The 21444-nt window shown below is 42.2% G+C and overlaps 1 protein-coding gene across 1 annotated transcript in view; it reads right to left on the reverse strand.

Moving 5' to 3' along the window:
- LOC126298816 (neurogenic locus protein delta) overlaps positions 1 to 21444 on the reverse strand; it is a 1242617-nt gene that overhangs the window by 761841 nt on the left and 459332 nt on the right. The gene's annotated exons all lie outside the window — the stretch shown is intronic.

Below are 21444 nucleotides of genomic sequence, written 5' to 3' on the forward strand. Positions count from 1 at the left end.
CATAAATTGGTCCATAAACGTCTAAATGTTTTGATATTAGACATGTTTATCATTACTGAGCGCTATTCAAGAGAGTTGTTTCGACAATGAACATTTAGGTCTAAATAAATAATCTGACCAGAAGTATCCGAACAGCTACCTGTGAAAATTGATATAGAATGTGTCCACTTCTCACCTTTATGACGGCTTGGACTGGGAACACTTTTAATGATGTGTCTGAATGTCAGGTAGAAATGGCAGCCCATTTCAGGAGTGTTACTGTCAGTAAACTATTGCCTTATTACTAGGTGGGTGGACTGTCATGCTGACACAGGTATCGTCTCCGAACTGATTCCTTATCGTACGCGGTACTGAATGCAGCACAATGTGTTCATATCCTACCGCATTTACCGTTTGCTTAAGCTCAATGCACTCCCATACCACAACCCCAGTTTCTCTGAACTATACACTTGGAACTACACATGATAGGCAATTCTCTCCAGGCATTCGCCAGACTCAGACCTTCCATCGGATTGAAAAAGGGTAGAGCGTGATTCATCATTCCAAGGTACGTACTGGACGCAGTGGAGCAATAACGAATTGCGTATGAAATAGAGGTATTTTCATGATAGTACACTAGTTACTATAAACTACGGAAAAAATCAACAAAATCGATAATACGGTGAAAGAAAAAGCAATTGAGAACGAACTTCAGTGTTTTGTTACTATTGTTACGTTTCCTAAAAATGCCACATAAAAGAAGCATGCTCAGACTTGTCTGCAAGGAAGAAGAAAGAAAGATTAGGGTTTAACGTCTCGTGGAAGACTACGTCATTAGAAATGGGTCTCATGTCTGGAATGGACGAGGATGTTAAAGCCAATTGGCAGTGCATTTCTAGTTAAGGAAACTACGAAAAGTCTGAATATGGATGACATGGCGGAAATCTGAATGCCTGACCTTTCGAATCCCCGCCCTTTAAATCTCAAGTGCCTGTTTAGGATGAGCTAGCGTATATTTGGTCAGACTGAGAGACCTTCATCACTTTCCACGTGGTATTTTACAGGCAGATTTCATCCATAAAGATGAAGTACGTCCTTATACCGATGAAGTTGGTAATTATTTCATTCTATAATACGACAATGGTCGATCGCAAAAGGCTAATCTGAAGGACGAATTTCCTCAACAGTACTCACTTCAACATGGCAGTTTGGTGCATGAAAATGCATGTTGCTGCAAGCAGATCTCCACCCCACACACACACCACACTGACTGGAACTGTATGCAACCGTAACATACAGTTAACCATGAAGGTTGCATCAGGATGCCCCCCCTCGTCCCCCAGGTTCCTGACGTCCTAGTGAAACGGAAACCAGATGGCAAGCTGGGACGCAGTGTGTGCAGACAATCTATACACACTGGTCTGTACCCGCACGCCTCCAGTGGTCAACATAACTCCCAGTGTGAAGGCGTTTTACACACACTTGTTCACAGGAGTCGACCCATCTGTGACAAAGACAATCTTCCAACTGAGCTGAAGCAGCCCGAGAGGACATTCCAAAGAAATGGGCCGAGCAGCAAGCAGATAAGGCGTGCATTTAGACAGGTTGTACCCAGTCAACAGCAGGAAGAAAAAGAAGACAACAATTCAGTAGAGTGCATTAAGTTTGTTGACAATACAGGGTGTCCCACTCAAGCCTCCCCGATTTCAAAGATCCAGGAAAGAAAACCACAGTATATACGACAATGAAAAATTGGTAGGATATTGGAGTGACGTAATGTAAAAGATGTATCTCGTCCACCTCTGAAGATGTTGACACAACTAGGCTAAGTGACGGATGATCTAGGCCTTCGCAAACCAGGTATCTACCAAATACCCTGCCAGTGCGACAAAACATAAACTGGGGAAACCGTACGCTCGATAGAAAGGCGATACCGTAAACATAGACACCACACTGAATTATGCCAGAGCACCAAATCAGCCCTAGCCGACTATACTACAAAAATTGGCCATGTTATGGATTGCAAATATACCAAAATACTTGGGCAATTTTCCTCTGTCTGGTATTCCGTGACTAAAGAAGCCATTGAAATTGGGGTCCAAGATGCTCTAATTAGTAAGGACAGCGGCCTACAACTGAGTCGGGGTATAATTACTGTAGAGAAATAAAAGCGTTCACGAACAGTGAGATCTGCACCTGACTCTGGAGTCAGGCGACCTCGCGGATAGCGATAAGAGCAGACTGATGGAAGGGGTAACGCCCAACATACATAGGACGCCGACAGGAGCCATTCATCAGTCATCAGACATCACATGAAAATGGCAACGAGTCCGTTTGCCGAAATGTCGTAGCGTAATTACGACGTGACCCGGCCGGTCACCTGAGAATTCTACAACTCAGATATATACCGTAAAAACAACAGACTGTAGTAGAATTTTAGATCTATTTCGAGCATGTGGAAGTAAGAAGACATATAATGAAATAAAACCTACATCTACATCTAAATCTACATACATTCCTTGCTAGCCACCGTACGGTGGGTGACGGAGGTTACACTGTACCAATTGTGGTGGTACCCTTTCCTGTCCCACCCGCAAATACACCAAGGAGGAAACGACTGTCTACTGACTCCGTGTGCGTCCTAATTTCACGTATCTGATCTTCGAGGTTCTTACGCGAAATATACATTGGTTTCAGTAGAATCGTTCTCTAAACTTTCTCTATAGTCGTCTCCCCCCCTCCCCTCCCGGGGAATCCCATTTGAGTTCCCAAATCATCTCCATTCGAACCTGCCGCTAACAAATCTAGCAGCCTACCACTGAATTGGCCCTATGTCTTCCTTTAATCAGAGCTGGTGGGGATCCCAAACACTCGAGCAGTACTCAAGAATAGGTCGCACTAGCATCCTTTTTCGGTCTTCTTAACAGGAGGAGTAAACCGAAGTCTACCATTAGCCTTCCCTAGCACTTTCCTTACGTGCATGTTCCACTTCATATTGTTTTCTAACGTTACGCTCAGCCGGCCGCGGTGGTCTAGCGGTTATAGGCGCTCAGTCCGGAACCGCGCGACTGCTACGGTCGCAGGTTCGAATCCTGCCTCGGGCATGGATGTGTGTGATGTTCTCAGGTTAGTTAGGTTTAAGTAGTTCTAAGTTCTAGGGGACTGATGACCACAGATGTTAAGTCCCATAGTGCTCAGAGCCATTTGAACCATTTGAACGTTACGCTCAAATATTTAAACGACGTGATTGTGTCAAGCAGGATATTACTAATGCTGTATTCGAAAGCTTGTTTCTCCTACTCATCCACATTAACTTACATTTTTCTACATATAGAGCTAGCGGCCATTCATCACACTAACTAAAAATTTTTGCCTGTCATCATGTATCCTCCTACCGTTGCTTAACTTCGACACCATACCGTACGTGACAGCATCAGGAGGAAAGAACCGAAGATTGCTGCCCATTTTGTCCTCCAAATCATTTGTGTGTATAGAGAACAACAGCGATACTATGACACTAACCTAGTTTTACTCCTGACTTTGATGAAGACTCGCTGTCGCATAGTTCGCAGTACGTCATGTGCGGAAAGGAAAAGCTAAATTTCTCAAGAGTGATGCTTTCTAAGACCGTGAATCTAAAAATTATGATTTCACACAATAATCAATAAGGTATTCAAAAATATTGAGTGGAAATTACCACACAAGAAGAAACCCTTTTTTGCTCATGTTTCTCAATTATTTATTTCAAGTGACCTGTGTATTGGCTTAAATTCCCCGTTTCCTAGTGTTACTCCCAAAACCTTGGTAGTTTAAAACATAATTTGGTTAAACATACTCAAGAAATTTTTTTCCTTGGTATAATACCTAGAACCCACAGTCAGTTCAGTTAAAATAATAAAAATAAAAGGTTTTTGCTGATAAGTAAAGAAATGAATTTTATAGTAATGTGCGTGATTCTGTACATTCCACATTTTTTTAATTCAATATCTAGCATAGAGAAATGATACTAATTAATCTCATAACTACTTCCGTAACTTTTCCCTTACCTGTGGTTCCTAACCATGAAGCAATCTAATTCTGGATCTCTGACGGTCCCTCCAGTTTTCAGAAATGTCATTTCGTGTAGTGTCTCGTTATTCTCAAAGTAGACACTTGTGACTGCTGCTGTGAAATGCTGATAACGATCCTTTGAAAAGGTCGTGACGGATTTCCTTTCCCATGCTTGCCTATTCGAGCGAATGCTCCGGCTATTATGACCTGCCTTCGATAATACGTTCCCTTCTATCGTTTCCAAAGGATAGAATATAACCCATTATTTCTTCCCTCACTAACCTAAAATGTATCTGCATCCCAGTGTCATCCGATGGGATATTCTCTGTTCACAAACGAAGGAGACGGCAGCAAAGACAAAGGAAAACCACAGATGGCTTATCAAAGCCACCTATTCATGGCTGCCTGGTAACAATAGTGGAGTAAATATTACTCCTTCGATAGACTCGCGACATATTCAGCTGTTATTACATTACTTTTTATTAACAGTAAAGGTTGTCAGTTTATGTCTACGTTAAAATTTCCTTATCTTTGATGGATTTTCCTCCTAATACTTTGAAGATAAGACGAAGAGCTGAGATAAAAGTGAATCTTTTGCACGAAGGAACATCTGTACTTTTATTCTTCCAAGACTTGTCTCATTTCGATCAGTGAAAGTGCGGGACCATACGTTGTTACGAAGAATTGAATGATTTCCCCATAAAATCATTACCGAATTTCGTTCTTGCTTTTCGCAGTTGGGTCAAAGAAGAAGACGAAAGCTAACATTAAGTACGTTGATTCTCCAGCGAGTGGATATTACTGGAAAGTTCAACCCTACACACGGAAATCAGTTGACACCACAGAATTGTTAAAGCCCATCGAGAATGCGTTTTCATATTGGATCTGTTTCGTCACTGAGTCCAAAGGTCCCACGTTGCTGAAAAGTGGGACGTACTGGTCGGGCTTCAGAGATGCCGCGTCACCAGTCGTCTACATGCAGGAGCGCCAAAAATCTGAAAGCATACCCCATTGGCTTTTATTTTCATTTTTATTGCTAGGGTATACAGATAACGAAAGTGCTCAGGTTCACTTAGGGAAGCGTTCAAGATAAATTAAGATCAAGAGATTTAGGTTGTAACAGAGAGCCAAAATGTCTTAATGTGAGGATAATTAATAAATAAATGAGAACTGTCGAGATGTATCTGCTAGAACACACTACTCCGCTAGGCATTGCTTCATCACTCAGCCTATTGCATATGACTCAGTCGGCAACACTAAATTTAATCGTTTCATCCAAAAATAACATACAGAATTAATTTTGACCTCTTCTACTGTTGCCCATGTTTTAAATTTCGCAATGGCATTAAAAATTGTGTACAGGCTCACACACTGTGGAATTCAGCAGGCTGGCAGATGCCTGTAAGACTATACTAGCAGCCTTGTAGTTTCTCTTCTTCTTTATTATCATTATATTATTATTATTATTGTTATCATTAATATCATCGTATGGCAATTTAGTTAACAAAAAGGTGCGTGCAATAATGTTACAAATTAATTACACAAAAATTACATTATTTATAAAGATTGGCAGTCTAGTCATAACACGTGTAGTATCTGCATGGAAGTCGTTCAAACTCTCATCGAATGCACGAAACACACAGTTCACTACAGCCTGTCTCTGCGCATAAAATCTTTCCCGAAGAGCTCATCTCTCCAGCGTGATTCAGTAAACAGTGCATAGAAATGCGCTCTACCAAATCCGCGGTTCAAAAATGGTTCAAATGGCTCTGAGCACTATGGGACTTAACATCTGAGGTCATCAGTCCAATAGACTATGAACTACTTAAACCTAACTAACCTAAAGACATCGCACACATCCATGCCCGAGGCAGGATTCGAACCTGCGACCGTATCAGCAGCGCGGTTCCGGACTGAAGCGTCTAGAACCACTAGGCCACAGTGGCCGGCTAAAACCGCGGTTTCGTAGTTTTGGTACAGTACATAAATGCCGTAGCAAATGGTAGGATTACAGGCAGTATTGATAGAACTGGTAGGGAAACTGAGAGCCAACATCTTCTTTTGGTTTTTTGCTTGTTTGGTTGTTTCTTTTGTGCATTATTAGAACAACGCATCATTCACTGTTAGTTCACTGTGTATTTTATGTCCTTACGGAGTATAAACTGGATTTTGTAAGTAATAAAAAATAGTTGATTGTGTATCTTCTCCACTTCTATGCAATGAAAGCAATTACTTTTCGTGCATGTGCAGTTTACACGCACAGTTAAAAGTCGTAACCGCATTACCTGTGCGTTAGGTGTGTTGCATAGCTATTGGGCGTTACCTCATAACAAGCCATTTCTTTAGAAAATCGATCAGTGTCTTACCAGATTCCCTTAAAAACCGGAAGCGGCGAACCGTGAAGGAACTTACAGCAAAACTGGGATTTTCAAATGTTAATTCAGTTTTTATTCTAAAATTGTTGATTTGTAACATCAGACAAAGGGATGACGTACTAAAACTAAAGAAAACAAATAGATTTGTCACACAGAACTAGGAAACGCAATTTTCTCAACAGAAACATTAAATTTTTTAATAAAAGGCATATCAAACATCATCTCTGTGCTTCGTCGAACTGACATAAACTATGTTTTCGTTATTCACAATCAACATTCGTATTTATGAACAATAAAATAATAACAGGAAAAATTATATATATATATATATATATATATATATATATATATATATATATATATATATATATATATTCCTGATAACCTCATATGGCGTAGCTTGATAGCTTGAACTAATATTTTAAACAATTTTAATCCTTGAAACATATACCCCAGACTTAATGCCATGAGATTTCCACTTGTTTGGGCCATTTTCGGGGATCAGAGGTTTGCAGATGATAACGATGCCTTGAAGTGATACGAGGCTGGTTACAACACGCTTCAATCAGTTTTTCAATGATTTGATGTTGTACTAATGGCGTGTTCCGACCCGTCTCCTTTCCGAACGTCATCATTCGAAAACCATCCTGCGCAGATCGCAAAGCAAAGATATGAATCGGTTGTCTTTCATAATGCTTTATCCACAGAGTTGTATTCAAGCACGTTCATTACATTAGAGGTTCTAATGAGATATGAGACACCATAGTATATGTCCTGAATGGTTCGTACAGATTCAGTACTGAAGTATCTAAGTCGGGCAAGAAGGGTGAAATTTCTGATGGACTATTGGCATACAGCCGCTACCCAAAATCATAAATAAGTGAATAATAGTTTTTGAAGCACCGACTAAAGATACGAAGAAAGACGCATGCGCTATACATCAGTACCAGTACGTTCACTGTGTTGCGCGCTCAAGAAAGAAACCAATCCCTAGAGAGAGGGACACTGGCCACAACAATTAGTTCCGTCAGCCAGAGTGAATTATGGGAAGGCTTTCCGGAAGGACGTGCGTTCTCACGCACGTGCTACGTTGTCTGCACACGAACCAGAGAACAAAACTTGTAATTTCATTCAAGCACTGGAGACTTTAAGACCATAATTTTATATTACCATAAAATGTGTGATTGTAAATCGTTTACTGACACGGAGTTCGCAAGTCTATAACAGACCTACCACGGAACATTTACGAATCTTAATAATATGGGCAGAGAAATTAAAAGCAGAATTGGAAACGTTTATATAAGTATCTTTATTATAATACGTTAAATATTAAAGTAGATAAACGGGCAATAATAGTACGACAGTACATTAACTGTAAACTTTGGCCAGGGAAAATGAACTGTACTTGCACGGTGATGAGAATTGTATATAGCTCTATGCAGAAAGTTTAGTAGTATATAACTTTCTTCGTGGGGAATAAGGAACAGCCAACATGAAATACACTCACGTAAATTTCACCTGACAAAATTGAGAATTGCACCACGTCGCTGTAGTCATATCTTTTGATGGCTCAGCGATACAGAGAAAAAATAAAATTTTGAGGTCGTGAATGCATATAAACTGTGTCATGGTAATTTGCACATCAGCTGGAAATGTCATACATCACAGGTTTATATAAACACAAGCAGTATCGGAAAACATAATCCTAAAGTTCGTGTACTGTTTTTTCAATAGCTTATCTACTATGACAGAGTACGTTTCGAAGCACAGATTCATCATCAGGGCTTCTGTTATTATCGGAGGACCTTCCTAGCGATGTCAACACGCCAGAAAGGCACATGTATGAATAGTTATTTTTGGTCTAAGTATTTCTGGCATGTTAACATTTCGGTGATGGTATTTCGATAACAACTAAAGCCCTGATGATGAAGCTGTGCTTCAAAAAGTACATTGGCATAAGAGAAACGCTATTAATCTTTATAATTAAGTCATCCATTTATTCTGCTGTCACGGTTTCGCCAATAACAGCCACTGTGACTACCATTAAACAAGCATACCATGTTAACGTTGCATGTTAATTACCGTTTAACCCTTACAAAGCTGCGTGATTTGTGTAACAGGTCATTCACGAGTTTTTATGTTAAAGCAACTTTAGAAACCTATTTGACTCAAGCAGACTATTCTACTGCTTTAATCTGCATAGAACTCGTACTACTATTCAGTACGTACATATTCGAAATGTGTAAAAGAAGAATGCGACATAACAAGGTATGGGACACTAGATGCGTATTAAATTTGATTTCGTACATATTCAATTAAATATTCAATTAAAATATATGTACACTCGTACTGTAATCGTAGTTTGAAGAAAACGAAATCAGTAGGGTCACTGAAAAAATCCCGGTTAATTGCAGTGAGAAACACTTTCTGTGTATTTTTGTATTTGCTCTTCCGACAATACGCTCGCCGCTAATGTCCTTCATGACGTGGAGGAGACTCGCAGTTCCATAGCGACCGTGGGTATCGTCAGCGAAGCAGAGGGTTCCTGTGTACAAGTAGTTCCGCCAGCTTCTACAGCGGTAATTTCTTCAACAGCCAGGAAAATCACACGTTGTACTCGAGGACGGCGCTGACGTCGTAATATTGCAATGTTTTTCGTGTCATGTTCGTGCGTGTGTGCGTGTGCGTGTGTGTGTGTGTGTGTGTGTGTGTGTGTGTGTGTGTGTGTGTGTAAGCAAGAGAGTGTGAGAGAATTTATAATTACAAGACGGAGCTGTCATGTTGCTAGGAAGAACGTGATGCATCGTCTGAAGACTTTTTCAGCAACTTTTGTTCAGCATTAAACCAATTAATTTTTATGTTTTGGGCTACTAATGGACATAGAATCTTTCGCTAATACTAATACACAACTTCACAGGAAACTTCTATGGCTTACATAACAGAGAATCCTTGATCTTACTCAGGTATTATGTTATGCTTTTGCACGTATTACTACGCTGTGTTAGGAGTTAGATTATATAAATACCTGAGTTGTAAGAACGAGGTACCAATTTGATGCTGAAACAAAGCGAAAGAATATTTCAATCTGATTATAGTTTTATTCCCCTACAGACAAGCCTTAAAGTAAATATATGTTAGAAAAATTTAGTGAAGGATGGCCGAAATCATATTCTGACGCATCACATTTGCTATGGAAAGTTGTTTCCTGTTGGAACGTTGAATAATCAACAGCTTTAATTGCAAGAAAACCATCAAAATTAGCAACATATTTACTATCTCTTCAAGAAACATCCCATGAAGTGGTTGCACTGAAACTTTAAGTCGACCCCGAAGAACGTCCAATAATAACGAACAAGAGGTCGAGTGACTACTCATAAGCCACACATGACGCCAGTAAATGCCAAACGACAACTCGCTTGGTGTAACGAGCGTAAACATTGGACGATTGAACGGCGCAAAAACGTTGTGTGGAGTGACGAATCCCGGTACACATTGTGGCGGTCCGACGGGAAGGTGTGGGTATGGCGAATGCCCAGTAAACGTCATCTGCCAGCGTGTGTTGTGCCAACAGTAAAAATCGGGGGCGGTGGTGTTATGGTGTGGTCGTGTTTTTCATGGAGGGAGCTTGAACCACTTGCTGTACTGCGTGGCACTATCACAGCTCAGGCCTACATTGATGTTTTATGTACCAAAATAGTGGTGAGTTCAGCTGGTCATTATGGGGGTGGATAGCGATCACACAGCGTTCTCTCCAAAGAAGACCAAAAAGGCTCAGTAATATGGAGATCCAGTGCCTGTGGTAGTCAGAGAAGATAAGACAATTCATCCTCGTGCTCACAAATCCAGTTCTGGAAGATGCGAGCTATATACAGGGTAGGTCACTTAACGTTACCACTGGATATATTTCGTAAACCACATCAAATACTGACGAACCGATTCCACAGACCGAACGTGAGGAGAGGGGCTAGTGTAATTGTTTAATACAAACCATATAAAAATGCACGGAAGTATGTTTTTTAACACAAACCTACGTTTTTTAAATGGAATCACGTTAGTTTTGTTAGCACATCTGAACATATAAACAAATACGTAATCAGTGCCGTTTGTTGCATTGTAAAATGTTAATTACATCCGGAGATATTGTAACCTAAAGTTGACGCTTGAGTACCACTCCTCCGCTGTTCGATCGTTTGTATCGGAGAGCACTGCAACATACATCGCTTTTCTACAGAATGATCTGCCAAAGTTACTCGAAAATGTCCCACTGGAAACGCGTCGACTTATGTGGTATCAGCATGATGGTGCACCTGCACATTCCGCAATTAACACTAAGCTGACCCTTGACACGATGTTCGACGGGCGTTTCATAGGACGTGGAGGACGCATAAATTGGCCAGCCCGTTCTCCTGATCTTACACCTCTGGACTTCTTTCTGTGGGGTACGTTAAAGGAGAATGTGTACCGTGATGTGCCTACAATCCCAGAGGATATGAAACAACGTATTGTGACAGCCTGCGGCGACATTACACATTACTGCAGCGTGTACGACATTCATTACGCCAGAGATTGCAATTGTGTGCAGCAAATGATGGACACCACATTGAACATCTATTGGCCTGACATGTCTGGACACACTCTATTCCACACCGTAATTGAAAACGAAAACCACGTGTGTACGTGTACCTCACCCTCATGGTAATGTACATATGCGTCAATGAAAAAGACCAATAAAAAGGTGTTAGCATGTGGACGTAATGTGCTGTTCTAGTCTCTTCTGTACCTAAGGTCCATCACCGTTCCCTTTGGATCCTTACGTAATTCGGTGCTCTCCGATACACACGATCGAACAGCGGAGGAGTGGTACTCAAGCGTCAACTTTAGGTTACAATATCTCCGGATGTGATTAACATTTTACAATGCAACAAACGGCACTGATTACGTAATTGTTTATATGTTCAGATGTGCTAACAAAACTAACGGGGTTCCATTTAAAAAAAACGTAGGTTTGTGTTAAAAAACATACTTCCGTGTATTTTTTATGGTTTGTATAAACCCATAACAGTAGCCCCTCTCCTCATGTTCTGTCTTTGGAATCGATTCGTCAGTATTTGATGTGGTTTACGAAATATATCCAGCGGTAATGTTAGGTATCTCACCCTGTATACAGGGGCCCTGTCGTCTTGGCACACAGCTATCACCATTAGGTTACAGACATTGTACCGTGGGATGGATCTGATCAGCCAAAATGGTCACATAATCCTTGCCAGTAATGCGACTCTGCACAATACCCAAGGAGCCCGTGCAATATCACGATATGGCTGCCCATATTATCATCAGAACCTCGCCACGTTTCACTAGTGGACAGTAAACTCTGCGAGAAATTTGTAATTGGGGGAACTGAGATAGCCTAGAGTACAAAGCTGTTATCAGTCTAACGCCAAGGTAAAAGGGTTAGTGTTCGTGAAGCTTAGGATAAAAGATTTTACTTGGAAGGTGGGAGCGTGAGTTGTTGACAAGTTGGCTACTGCCTGTGTTTTAGGGACAGACATTGGTGGTAGCATTGATCTGATAAGTGACTGAAGGGCCAGAAGGTTTCCATTCAAGTTCAAATCACAGGATAATTTTCCGTTTTACAGTCATAAGAACCAGGGTGCAAGTAGTGGAAGGAACGTAGCTTGGGAAGAGAAGCGAGAAGGGAATTCAGGTATACAGTTGATGCTCGTGGGTCTTGAGACGCAGGAAGAAATAAAATGCTTGTGTTAGGAATTACCGGACGTTTTGACACCTAAATGAAGTGTTACTTCATTGGTGGAATATAATATCGAAGTTTCATATTATATTCTTGTTAGAACATCAACACATTGCTTGTCCCCTTCTAGGATGAACATATTGAAAAGGTTTATTGAACAGATTCTGGAACATGGAATTACTCGGCCGTCCAAGTCCCAATACGTGATTCCCATATTTTTAGTACCCAAGTCAAATTGAGAACATCAACCAGTGGTAAATTATAGGATATTAAATAAAAAGGGGATATTATATTCGATACCGATGCCTGACGTACGTTATTCCTTCACATGTTTTAATAGCGTAAGGGTGTTCTCCAAGTTAGATCTTAACCAGACCAATTATCAAATTCCTTGGTGGATAGTTCTAAACCCTTCGTGGCGGTTAAGACAGATTGGAACATCTATAAAATTAAATGAGTTTCTTTTTAATCTGTCTGCGGATGCCGCAATGTTTATTGAATGGGATTTCCTCATATGTAAAGTTTAAATTTGTGTAGTACCTTTTGGACGACTTAATCATCCGTTGTAGTTCTATGGGAGAGTGTCCTCACCATTTAAGAGAATTTTTTGACAGATTGAAGAGACCAGAATTAATTGTTAATCCACACAAGGTGAAATTTTCCTCCTGTTTGATGCAGTTCATTGGGCATACAGTTGCTCCAGAAGGGACAACAACCGATCCTGAAAGGGTGCACGCCATTAGTCAACTGCTGGCACCAAAAAGAGAAACCTGGACCGTTGAATGAATTGTGAAGAAAATGATGTAAGTTTGAGTGCTATCCCTCGCAGGACGCAGGTTGCGAGTCGCTAAAGCAAACATTAGTGACAGCACCGGTTCTGGCTCTCCTGAATTTTAACAGACTGTTTATCTGACCGACAGATGCGCTACTGTAGAGGTCGCAACGGTCCTGTTACAGATGAGTGAACAGGGGAGAAGAGCCTTACGCGTCAAAAAAGTTGAACCTACTAAAAAAGGGGTGTTAGGTATACAAATTACATGCTTTAGCGTCATTATCTGGGATGAAAAAAATTAAGTACCGCCTGGGACATGGTCAGTTTGCCTTGGAAATCGATAACCGTGGATTAAGTTGGGCCCTGGCGGACTGCGGGGGACAAGTAGAATTGCCCCATGTGGAACTCGGATTTTGGCCTTCCAGTTTCAACTATAGAACATAAAAGGGGCCCAGAATCAAATATAAGATGGTTTGAGCCACATGTTTAGGGAAGAAACGGAGGAAGAATAAGAGAATGGACTTCAGGAAGTCACTAAAGAAATACCCTTCACCAGCTCTATATTAACGGATTTGCCACAGTTGTTTAGAAATGAAAGGAAATTCCACGAGAAAGATCAGTCGTCGGTTGTTATTAAGAATAAAATGTTAAGAGGAGAGAACGACAAACCATATGTTGTTAAACACCACTTCCTCTGCTGCTGAGAACAATATGATAAGAACTTAGATAATCGTGCCTCAGGGATTGTTTCCCTTATTGTTTAAATATTTCCGTGAGCTAATTTATGTGTCTTTAGATCTTAAGCAAAAATCCGACAGTGATTCATTTATAAGAGAATGAATTGTGATATTAAACCCAGACTAGGAAGTTGTAAAAATTGTGTTATCTCCGAAGCTGCACACATACTGAGGTGGGAATGGTTAGCGTGTACTGTTGTTGATCGTCCTTTCCTAAAATTAATCATTGATTTTGTGGGACCTTTGGCGAGATCTAAAATCAGGCACCGAACGTATTGGTGTGTGTTCATGCGTTTTGACTTGTCTTTACCCCACTAAAGCAGCGATAACTCAAGCTGTGGTTCAGAACCTGAAAAATATATTTTTTTGCATTTTTTGGCCATGGCAGTACATTGTACGCGATTATGTGACACATTTTACATCAAGTACATTTAAACACTTTTTGATAGGATCGGCATCAGGCGTACAATCACCATCCCTTACTATACCAACCCTTCGTATGCGAAAAGATTGAATCAGTATTTGAGGCCAGTACTGACGGCCTACCACAGTATTGATCGGGAAAACTGGGTTTGTGAGCTGCCTTAGTTGATGATTGTGCTTATCACGGCAAATCATGAGAGCCATAAATCTACTCCTAAAGAGTTACTGTCGAGCTTTAGGATTCCCACCCCACTGATCAACCTCTGGTCTGTTAGTGACCCATGGCCAGAAAAAATCAATCCACAGCAGTTGGCTGTCAAATGGAAAAGGGCAAAGAGGAATATTTTGAGAGCGCATCAACTTCAGACGCTGCCAAACCGACACCAAATAGATGATCAGCTTTTTCTTTGCTATTATCAGGCATCTGCTTAAAAGGTCGATATTGTTAGAAAAAACTAGTGCCCAGATTTAGTGGGCCAGTTCAGAAATTCATGAGACAGGTGACGGTATCTTGTTGGACCTGAAAATATGCCGTAGCAAAAGTTGGCACAATCGTTAAGTACCAGGTGTAGAAGTATGAAATCGGAATTTGGTAGCAATAATTACAGTTCTGTATTTTGAAACTGATAAACAATATTTTATTCAAAATAATCTCCATTGCTATTTATACATTTCTCCCACTCTCGCGCGGGCTATGAATGCCACGCCAAAAAAGCGAGTCATTTTCATGCATTTTCATACGAATTGAAGCGTTGTTCAGCGAGAGCGTGTCCCAGTGATGCAAATAGGTGAAAATCGGACGGGGCGAAGTCTGGAGAATAAGCCGGATGTCCTAGCATTTCCCAACTGAACGTCTTTATCGTTTCCCTGGCCCGTTTTGCTGTGTATGATGGGGCGTTATCATGGAGCAATATGACTTTGTGTTGCCTTCTTCCATATTCTGATCGTTTTTCACGTAATGCTTGATTGAAATCGATCATTTGCTGTTGGTAGCGATCAGTGTTAACGGTTTCACCAGATTTTAGCAGCTCATAATAGATGACACTCTTCTGATCCCATCAAACACAGAGCATTGCTTTTTTTCCAAAACGATTTGATCTTGCAGTGCATGTCGATGGTTTGCCTGGGTTCACACATGATTTACGACGCTTCGGATTCTCAAAATACACTCCTGGAAATTGTAATAAGAACACCGTGAATTCATTGTGCCAGGAAGGGGAAACTTTATTGACATATTCCTGGGGTCAGATACATCACATGATCACACTGCCAGAACCACAGGCACATAGACACAGTCAACAGAGCATGCACAATGTCGGCACTAGTACAGTGTATATCCACCTTTCGCAGCAATGCAGGCTGCTATTCTCCCATGGAGACGATCGTAGAGATGCTGGATGTAGTCCTGTGGAACGGCTTGCCATGCCATTTCCACCTGGCGCCTCGGTTGGACCAGCGTTCGTGCTGGACGTGCAGACCGCGTGAGACGACGCTTCATCCAGTCCCAAACATGCTCAATGGCGGACAGATCCGGAGATCTTGCTGGCCAGGGTAGTTGACTTACACCTTCTAGAGCACGTTGGGTGGCACGGGATACATGCGGACGTGCATTGTCCTGTTGGAACAGCAAGTTCCCTTGCCGGTCTAGGAATGGTAGAACGATGGGTGCTTCCGTCGTATGCAGTCCTGATTGTGGCGCTCACCTGCACGGCGCCAAACACGCATACGACCATCATTGGCACCAAGGCAGAAGCGACTCTCATCGCTGAAGACGACACGTCTCCATTCGTCCCTCCATTCACGCCTGTCGCGAAACAACTGGAGGCGGGCTGCACGATGTTGGGGCGTGAGCGGAAGACGGCCTAACGGTGTGCGGGACCGTAGCCCAGCTTCATGGAGACGGTTGCGAATGGTCCTCGCCGATACCCCAGGAGCAGCAGTGTCCCTAATTTTCTGGGAAGTGGCGGTGCGGTCCCCTACGGCACTGCGTAGGATCCTACGGTCTTGGCGTGCATCCGTGCGTCGCTGCGGTCCGGTCCCAGGTCGACGGGCACGTGCACCTTCCGCCGACCATTGGCGACAACATCGATGTACTGTGGAGACCTCACGCCCCACGTGTTGAGCAATTCGGCGGTACGTCCACCCGGCCTCCCGCATGCGTGCCCACTATATACGCCCTCGCTCAAAGTCCGTCAACTGCACATACGGTTCACGTCCACGCTGTCGCGGCATGCTACCAGTGTTAAAGACTGCGATGGAGCTCCGTATGCCACGGCAAACTGGCTGACACTGACGGCGGCGGTGCACAAATGCTGCGCAGCTAGCGCCATTCGACGGCCAACACCGCGGTTCCTGGTGTGTCCGCTGTGCCGTGCGTGTGATCATTGCTTGTACAGCCCTCTCGCAGTGTCCGGAGCAAGTATGGTGGGTCTGACACACAGGTGTCAAAGTGTTCTTTTTTCCATTTCCAGGAGTGTAAGTCGTTGGAATGTTGCATGCTATAGAGTGGTACTCCGTCTGTCACAGTAACAGCTGAATTGTTAAATCCCACATCATGGAAAATGTTATAACATGAAAGCATGGAAAGACTGGTGATCAAACCATATAGGTTGTACATGGCTCACGTCAAAAATTGCTGTTCTGATGGATCATTTGCCTGCAATATAGCAGTAGCTGCCAGTTATTACAATTATTTTTCCTATGGCTTATGCTTATTTTCTTAGAGTTTCAAACACCTAGTCACCACGTCATTGGAAATTGATCTTCCCATCACTGACTGTGTTAGTGACTCATCCAGTTACTGTGCAGGTGTGATAGGGAGATTCCTCCTCTAAAAAGAACCTGGTTTCTAAGCTTCGATTTATAACTATGGAAATTGGTTGTTTAAGTTCGATTCTGTCTAAATGCTAGCGATAGAGGAATACATTTCAAAAATCAATATAGGATGTATATGGTGTTGAAGACTGTAGTTTTAATGGAAATATGTTGTAGACGGGAGTACCCGACACAGAGTCACTGTACCTCAGTAGCGCTCACAGTCATTTGAGACCTACGTTACTTGCATCTGATTCCAACGTGCTGTAGGATTACTGGGTACTTTTTCTTCACATGCAAATTACATTTCGAAATTATAATGGGGTCTATACGTCTGTATATGACATAACAGACTCTAGCTTTAAGGGAACATTTGTTAATGATGGATGATGATGATGATGGTGTTTGGTTTGTGGGACGCTCAACTCGGCGGTTATCAGAGCCGGTACTAATTCGCAACCTTTGCTCAGTCCAAACTCGCCACTTTCATGAATGATGATGAAATGATGAGTACAACACAAACATCCAGTCATCTTGAGGCAGGCGAAAATCCCTAACCCCGCTGGGAATCGAACCCGGGACCCTGTTCTCGGTAAGCTTACAAATGATGGAAGGGAGTGCCACAGATAGTATCACTGTACTTAAATAACCCTGATATACGTTCAGAGATTTAGTTACACACATGTCATTCCATTTTATTGCTAGAATATCAGGTAATTTTCTTTTCTTCCTAAGAAAATTATATTTCAGGCTTATGGGGAGCTTTATGCACGTACATGGTATGCAAGACTGTAGTTTTAATAGCACATTTGTTAATGTTGCGAGGCAGCACCACGAATAGCATCACTTTACTTAAATAGCACTGACAAACGGTTGGTTGCTACGTAAAGTTTCTATGTTAAAGACATCTGATCCCACTGTTTCGCTAGATGGGCTGTGATTTCATCATAAGCCGATTGCATGAAGTATATGGTATGGAAGATTCTAGTTTTAATGGAAGACTCGTTAATGGTGGGAGGGTGTTCCACACTCAGCATCATTGTACTTAAATACCACTGACTTATGTTGGGAATATGTGAAACAGTATTTCGCAAATAACTGTTGTTTCTATGCTTTGAATTCCACATTTATTGCTTGCGAAACCTGTTCTAGTAGGTATACCATATTACAATGAAGTTTCGTTGATCTTAGAGTGACTCAGTGATCGAAATCATGAACAGCACATTTCTGTCTCAATGCTTCCACTTTCTTAAGCAAAACAATACCACAGATCTCCTCTCACTCCACTGCAGCACGTACCAGTTCTTGCATTGTCAGTTGCTCCCCCAACATTAACACACACAGACTCCATTTGTAGGTAAATGATACATACTGGTGAACAGTACTATCGATTTGACAGATCGACGCTACATAGTCACTGTTTACCACTCCTGTGGATCCACACCCGTTTCTGTTATGAAACTGATCTCTGAAGCGAAAGCATCATGTGAATATTGCTAGGATTGTATAGACTGGCATACTCTACTCGAATATATGACAGAAAAATGATCTCTGGGAAAGACAACGTATTTCTCCTGGAAACATAGGGTAGGTTAGGGTATGTATAGAAGAATTATACAACAAATATTTTACTTGATCAGTTAGTGAGATTGGAGACTGGCATACTCCATTCGAAGAACATATAAGGCTCACATTCATCTCCATGGATTTTTAAGGGGCTTTGATCCGCCCACTGAGAAGTGATGATGTAGGAGCCGAGTGACTGTAAATCCTGTCGGTATGTCACCTAGAGAGTGGTGCACTACAATTAGGATGGAAGTGTAAGAGGTACTAAGATGACTGCTGTTCCTGAAGGAAACAATGACATTGTTTTGCTCCAGTTTATACTTTTTGGTTAATTGGCTCTCAATGTACGACAGTTGGATAAGCATATAAGTACTGTATTTGTTTCTAAATAAATAAACGAACACTATGCATTATGCATTGCACCCATATGGATATACTCCACTCTAGATGGAATAAGGTATGGGGTAAAATATCAGTAATGCTGTGATTAAGTCCAGAATCTCCCACTACTCTTGCAAACAGCTCTGTATTACGTGTGGAGGTATGAGGCTATTACATCGATATAAATGATTCAATGGATAGTATATTGGAAGCTCTGTGATACTGTTACATTCGTACTGTGGAGATATGTAGCATTTGAAAAAAGGTGATGTATGTCTCACAAAATGAAGTGTTATCAGCTAAGTGTCTGACGCCAATACATTGTCGTATTTATAGCCGAGTAGTCATACGAATGTGATAAAGGAGCTTAGAACACGTACAGGGGGATATTTATAGGCAATCATTCGATATCGTTGAATTCTAGGTGTTACGATTCTGAATTTCTTTGTGGAGTCCACGTATACTCTGCTTGGGCGTGACTTTCCTCCTGTAAGTTAGATACTATTTTTCTCATTTGATAACTCTCTATTTAGTCAGCGGCGGGTGTGCACTAGATAGTCTTCTAACTAATGGAACGGGGCTATCATAACGCCGGCCGGGGTGCCTGTGCGGTTCTAGGCGCTACAGTCTGGAACCGCGCGACCGCTAGGGTCGCAGGTTCGAATCCTGCCTCGGGCATGGATGTGTGTGATGCCTTTAGGATAGTTAGGTTTAAGTAGTTCTAAGTTCTAGGGGACTTGTGATCTCAGATTTTGAGTCCCATAGTGCTCAGAACCATTTTGAGCTATCATAACGTAATGTGATTTCAAGAGAATTAGCATGGTTCTTGACTTGGCGGACGTCATCTCTTACTCATCGAAATCAGGTGGATTCAAATGCAATATATCAAAGACTCTAAGGTTCGTGAGAATATCGCAGGTATGTGATACTCTAACTAAAAGGGAGTAGGGAAATGAGCTCTATACCGCTACTTCTAAGTGTTGTGGGTACACGTATTGCAGTCTCTCACATACGTCTTGCAAAGTGACTGCAATGAGAAAATTAAGGGCTAATATGAAGATTTTTAACAGAGACAATCAGTAACAGAGGTTCTGTCTTTTGTTTTCTAAATAAATAAGAGAGAACATTACTCTGTGAGTTTCTGTCCCTACAAATGGATGAAGTGACATGTTAAAAGGTAGCCTAAATTTACGTTTACATTTATACGCTAGCTTCGCAAGCCATCTTACGGTGTACGGCGAAGGTTACCCTGTACTATTATTAGTCATTTCCTTTCCTACTGCCGGCCGCGGTGGTCTCGCGGTTCTAGGCGCTCAGTCCGGAGCCGCGAGAGTGCTACGGTTGCAGATTCGAATCCTGCCTCGGGCTTGGATGTGTGTGATGTCTTTAGGTTAGTTAGGTTTAAGTAGGTCTAAGTTCTAGGGGACTCATGACCACAGACGTTAAGTCCCATAGTTCTCAGAGCCGTTTCATTTTTTCCTTTCCTACTCCACTCACAAATAGAGCTGTCTGTATCCCTCCATATGCGCACTAATTTCTCTTATGTTACCTTCATAGACCTTACTCGGAATGTATGTTGGCGGCAGTAGGATCCATCAACTTCAAATGTCGGCTCTCTAAATTTTTTCAGTAGGGTTCCTCATGAAGAACATCACCTTCTCTCCGGAGATTCGCACTTAGTTTCTTGAAGTATTCAGCCACTAATTTGGCGGGAGCCAATAGGAATGCTTCTATATTACTGTATTCCGAGGGAAACCCAGGTCCGCAAGGTCATATACGTTTGGCGGTGGCGGTGGTGGCTTCTGTTGCCATGTGGGCTGGTGGCGGCACTGGGGACGGTGCGCAGGTTCAAATGGCTCTGAAACACTATGGGACTTAACATCTGTGGTCATAAGTCCCCCAGAACTTAGAACTACTTAAACCTAACTAACCTAAGGACATCACACACATCCCATGCCCGAGACAGGATTCGAACATGCGACTGTAGCAGCAGCGCGGTTCCGGACTGAAGCGCCTAGAACTGCTAAGCCACAGCAGCCGGCAGGTGGAGGTATAATGGAGGTGGAGAAGAGAGTGAAACAACCTGTTGCCCCCACAGAACAACAGACCTCAGCAGGATTAATTTGGGAGCAGTAGGCCGGAATTGTAAGTGACTTACTTCCATCAGCTTGACAAGCCAACCGGCAGAAAGATCGTAATTAGTGTTGGCTATCTTCAGCTATTTGAGAATGTTATGCTATGTTATGTTATGTTATGTTAACCGGGGACCTCGAAACGGCGGAGAGCCTCCGTCCCAGCCCCAGCCGCAGTGGTTTAAGTGGCTCTGAGCACTATGAGACTTAACAGCTGAGATCATCAGTCCCCTATAACTGAGAACTACTTAAACCTAACTAACCTAAGAATATCACACACATCCATGCCCAAGGCAGGATTCGAACCTGCGACCGTAGCAGTCGCGTGGTTCCGGACTGAAGCGCCTAGAACCGCACGGCCACCGCGGCCGGCCAGCCGCAGTGGTCCACAGCCCCACGACTACCGCAGTCCACTTAGCCCCACACCGAACCCAGGGTTATTGTGCGGTTCGGCCCTCGGGAACGT

Source organism: Schistocerca gregaria, chromosome X (genome assembly GCF_023897955.1).
Source record: "Schistocerca gregaria isolate iqSchGreg1 chromosome X, iqSchGreg1.2, whole genome shotgun sequence".
NCBI lineage: Eukaryota > Metazoa > Arthropoda > Insecta > Orthoptera > Acrididae > Schistocerca > Schistocerca gregaria.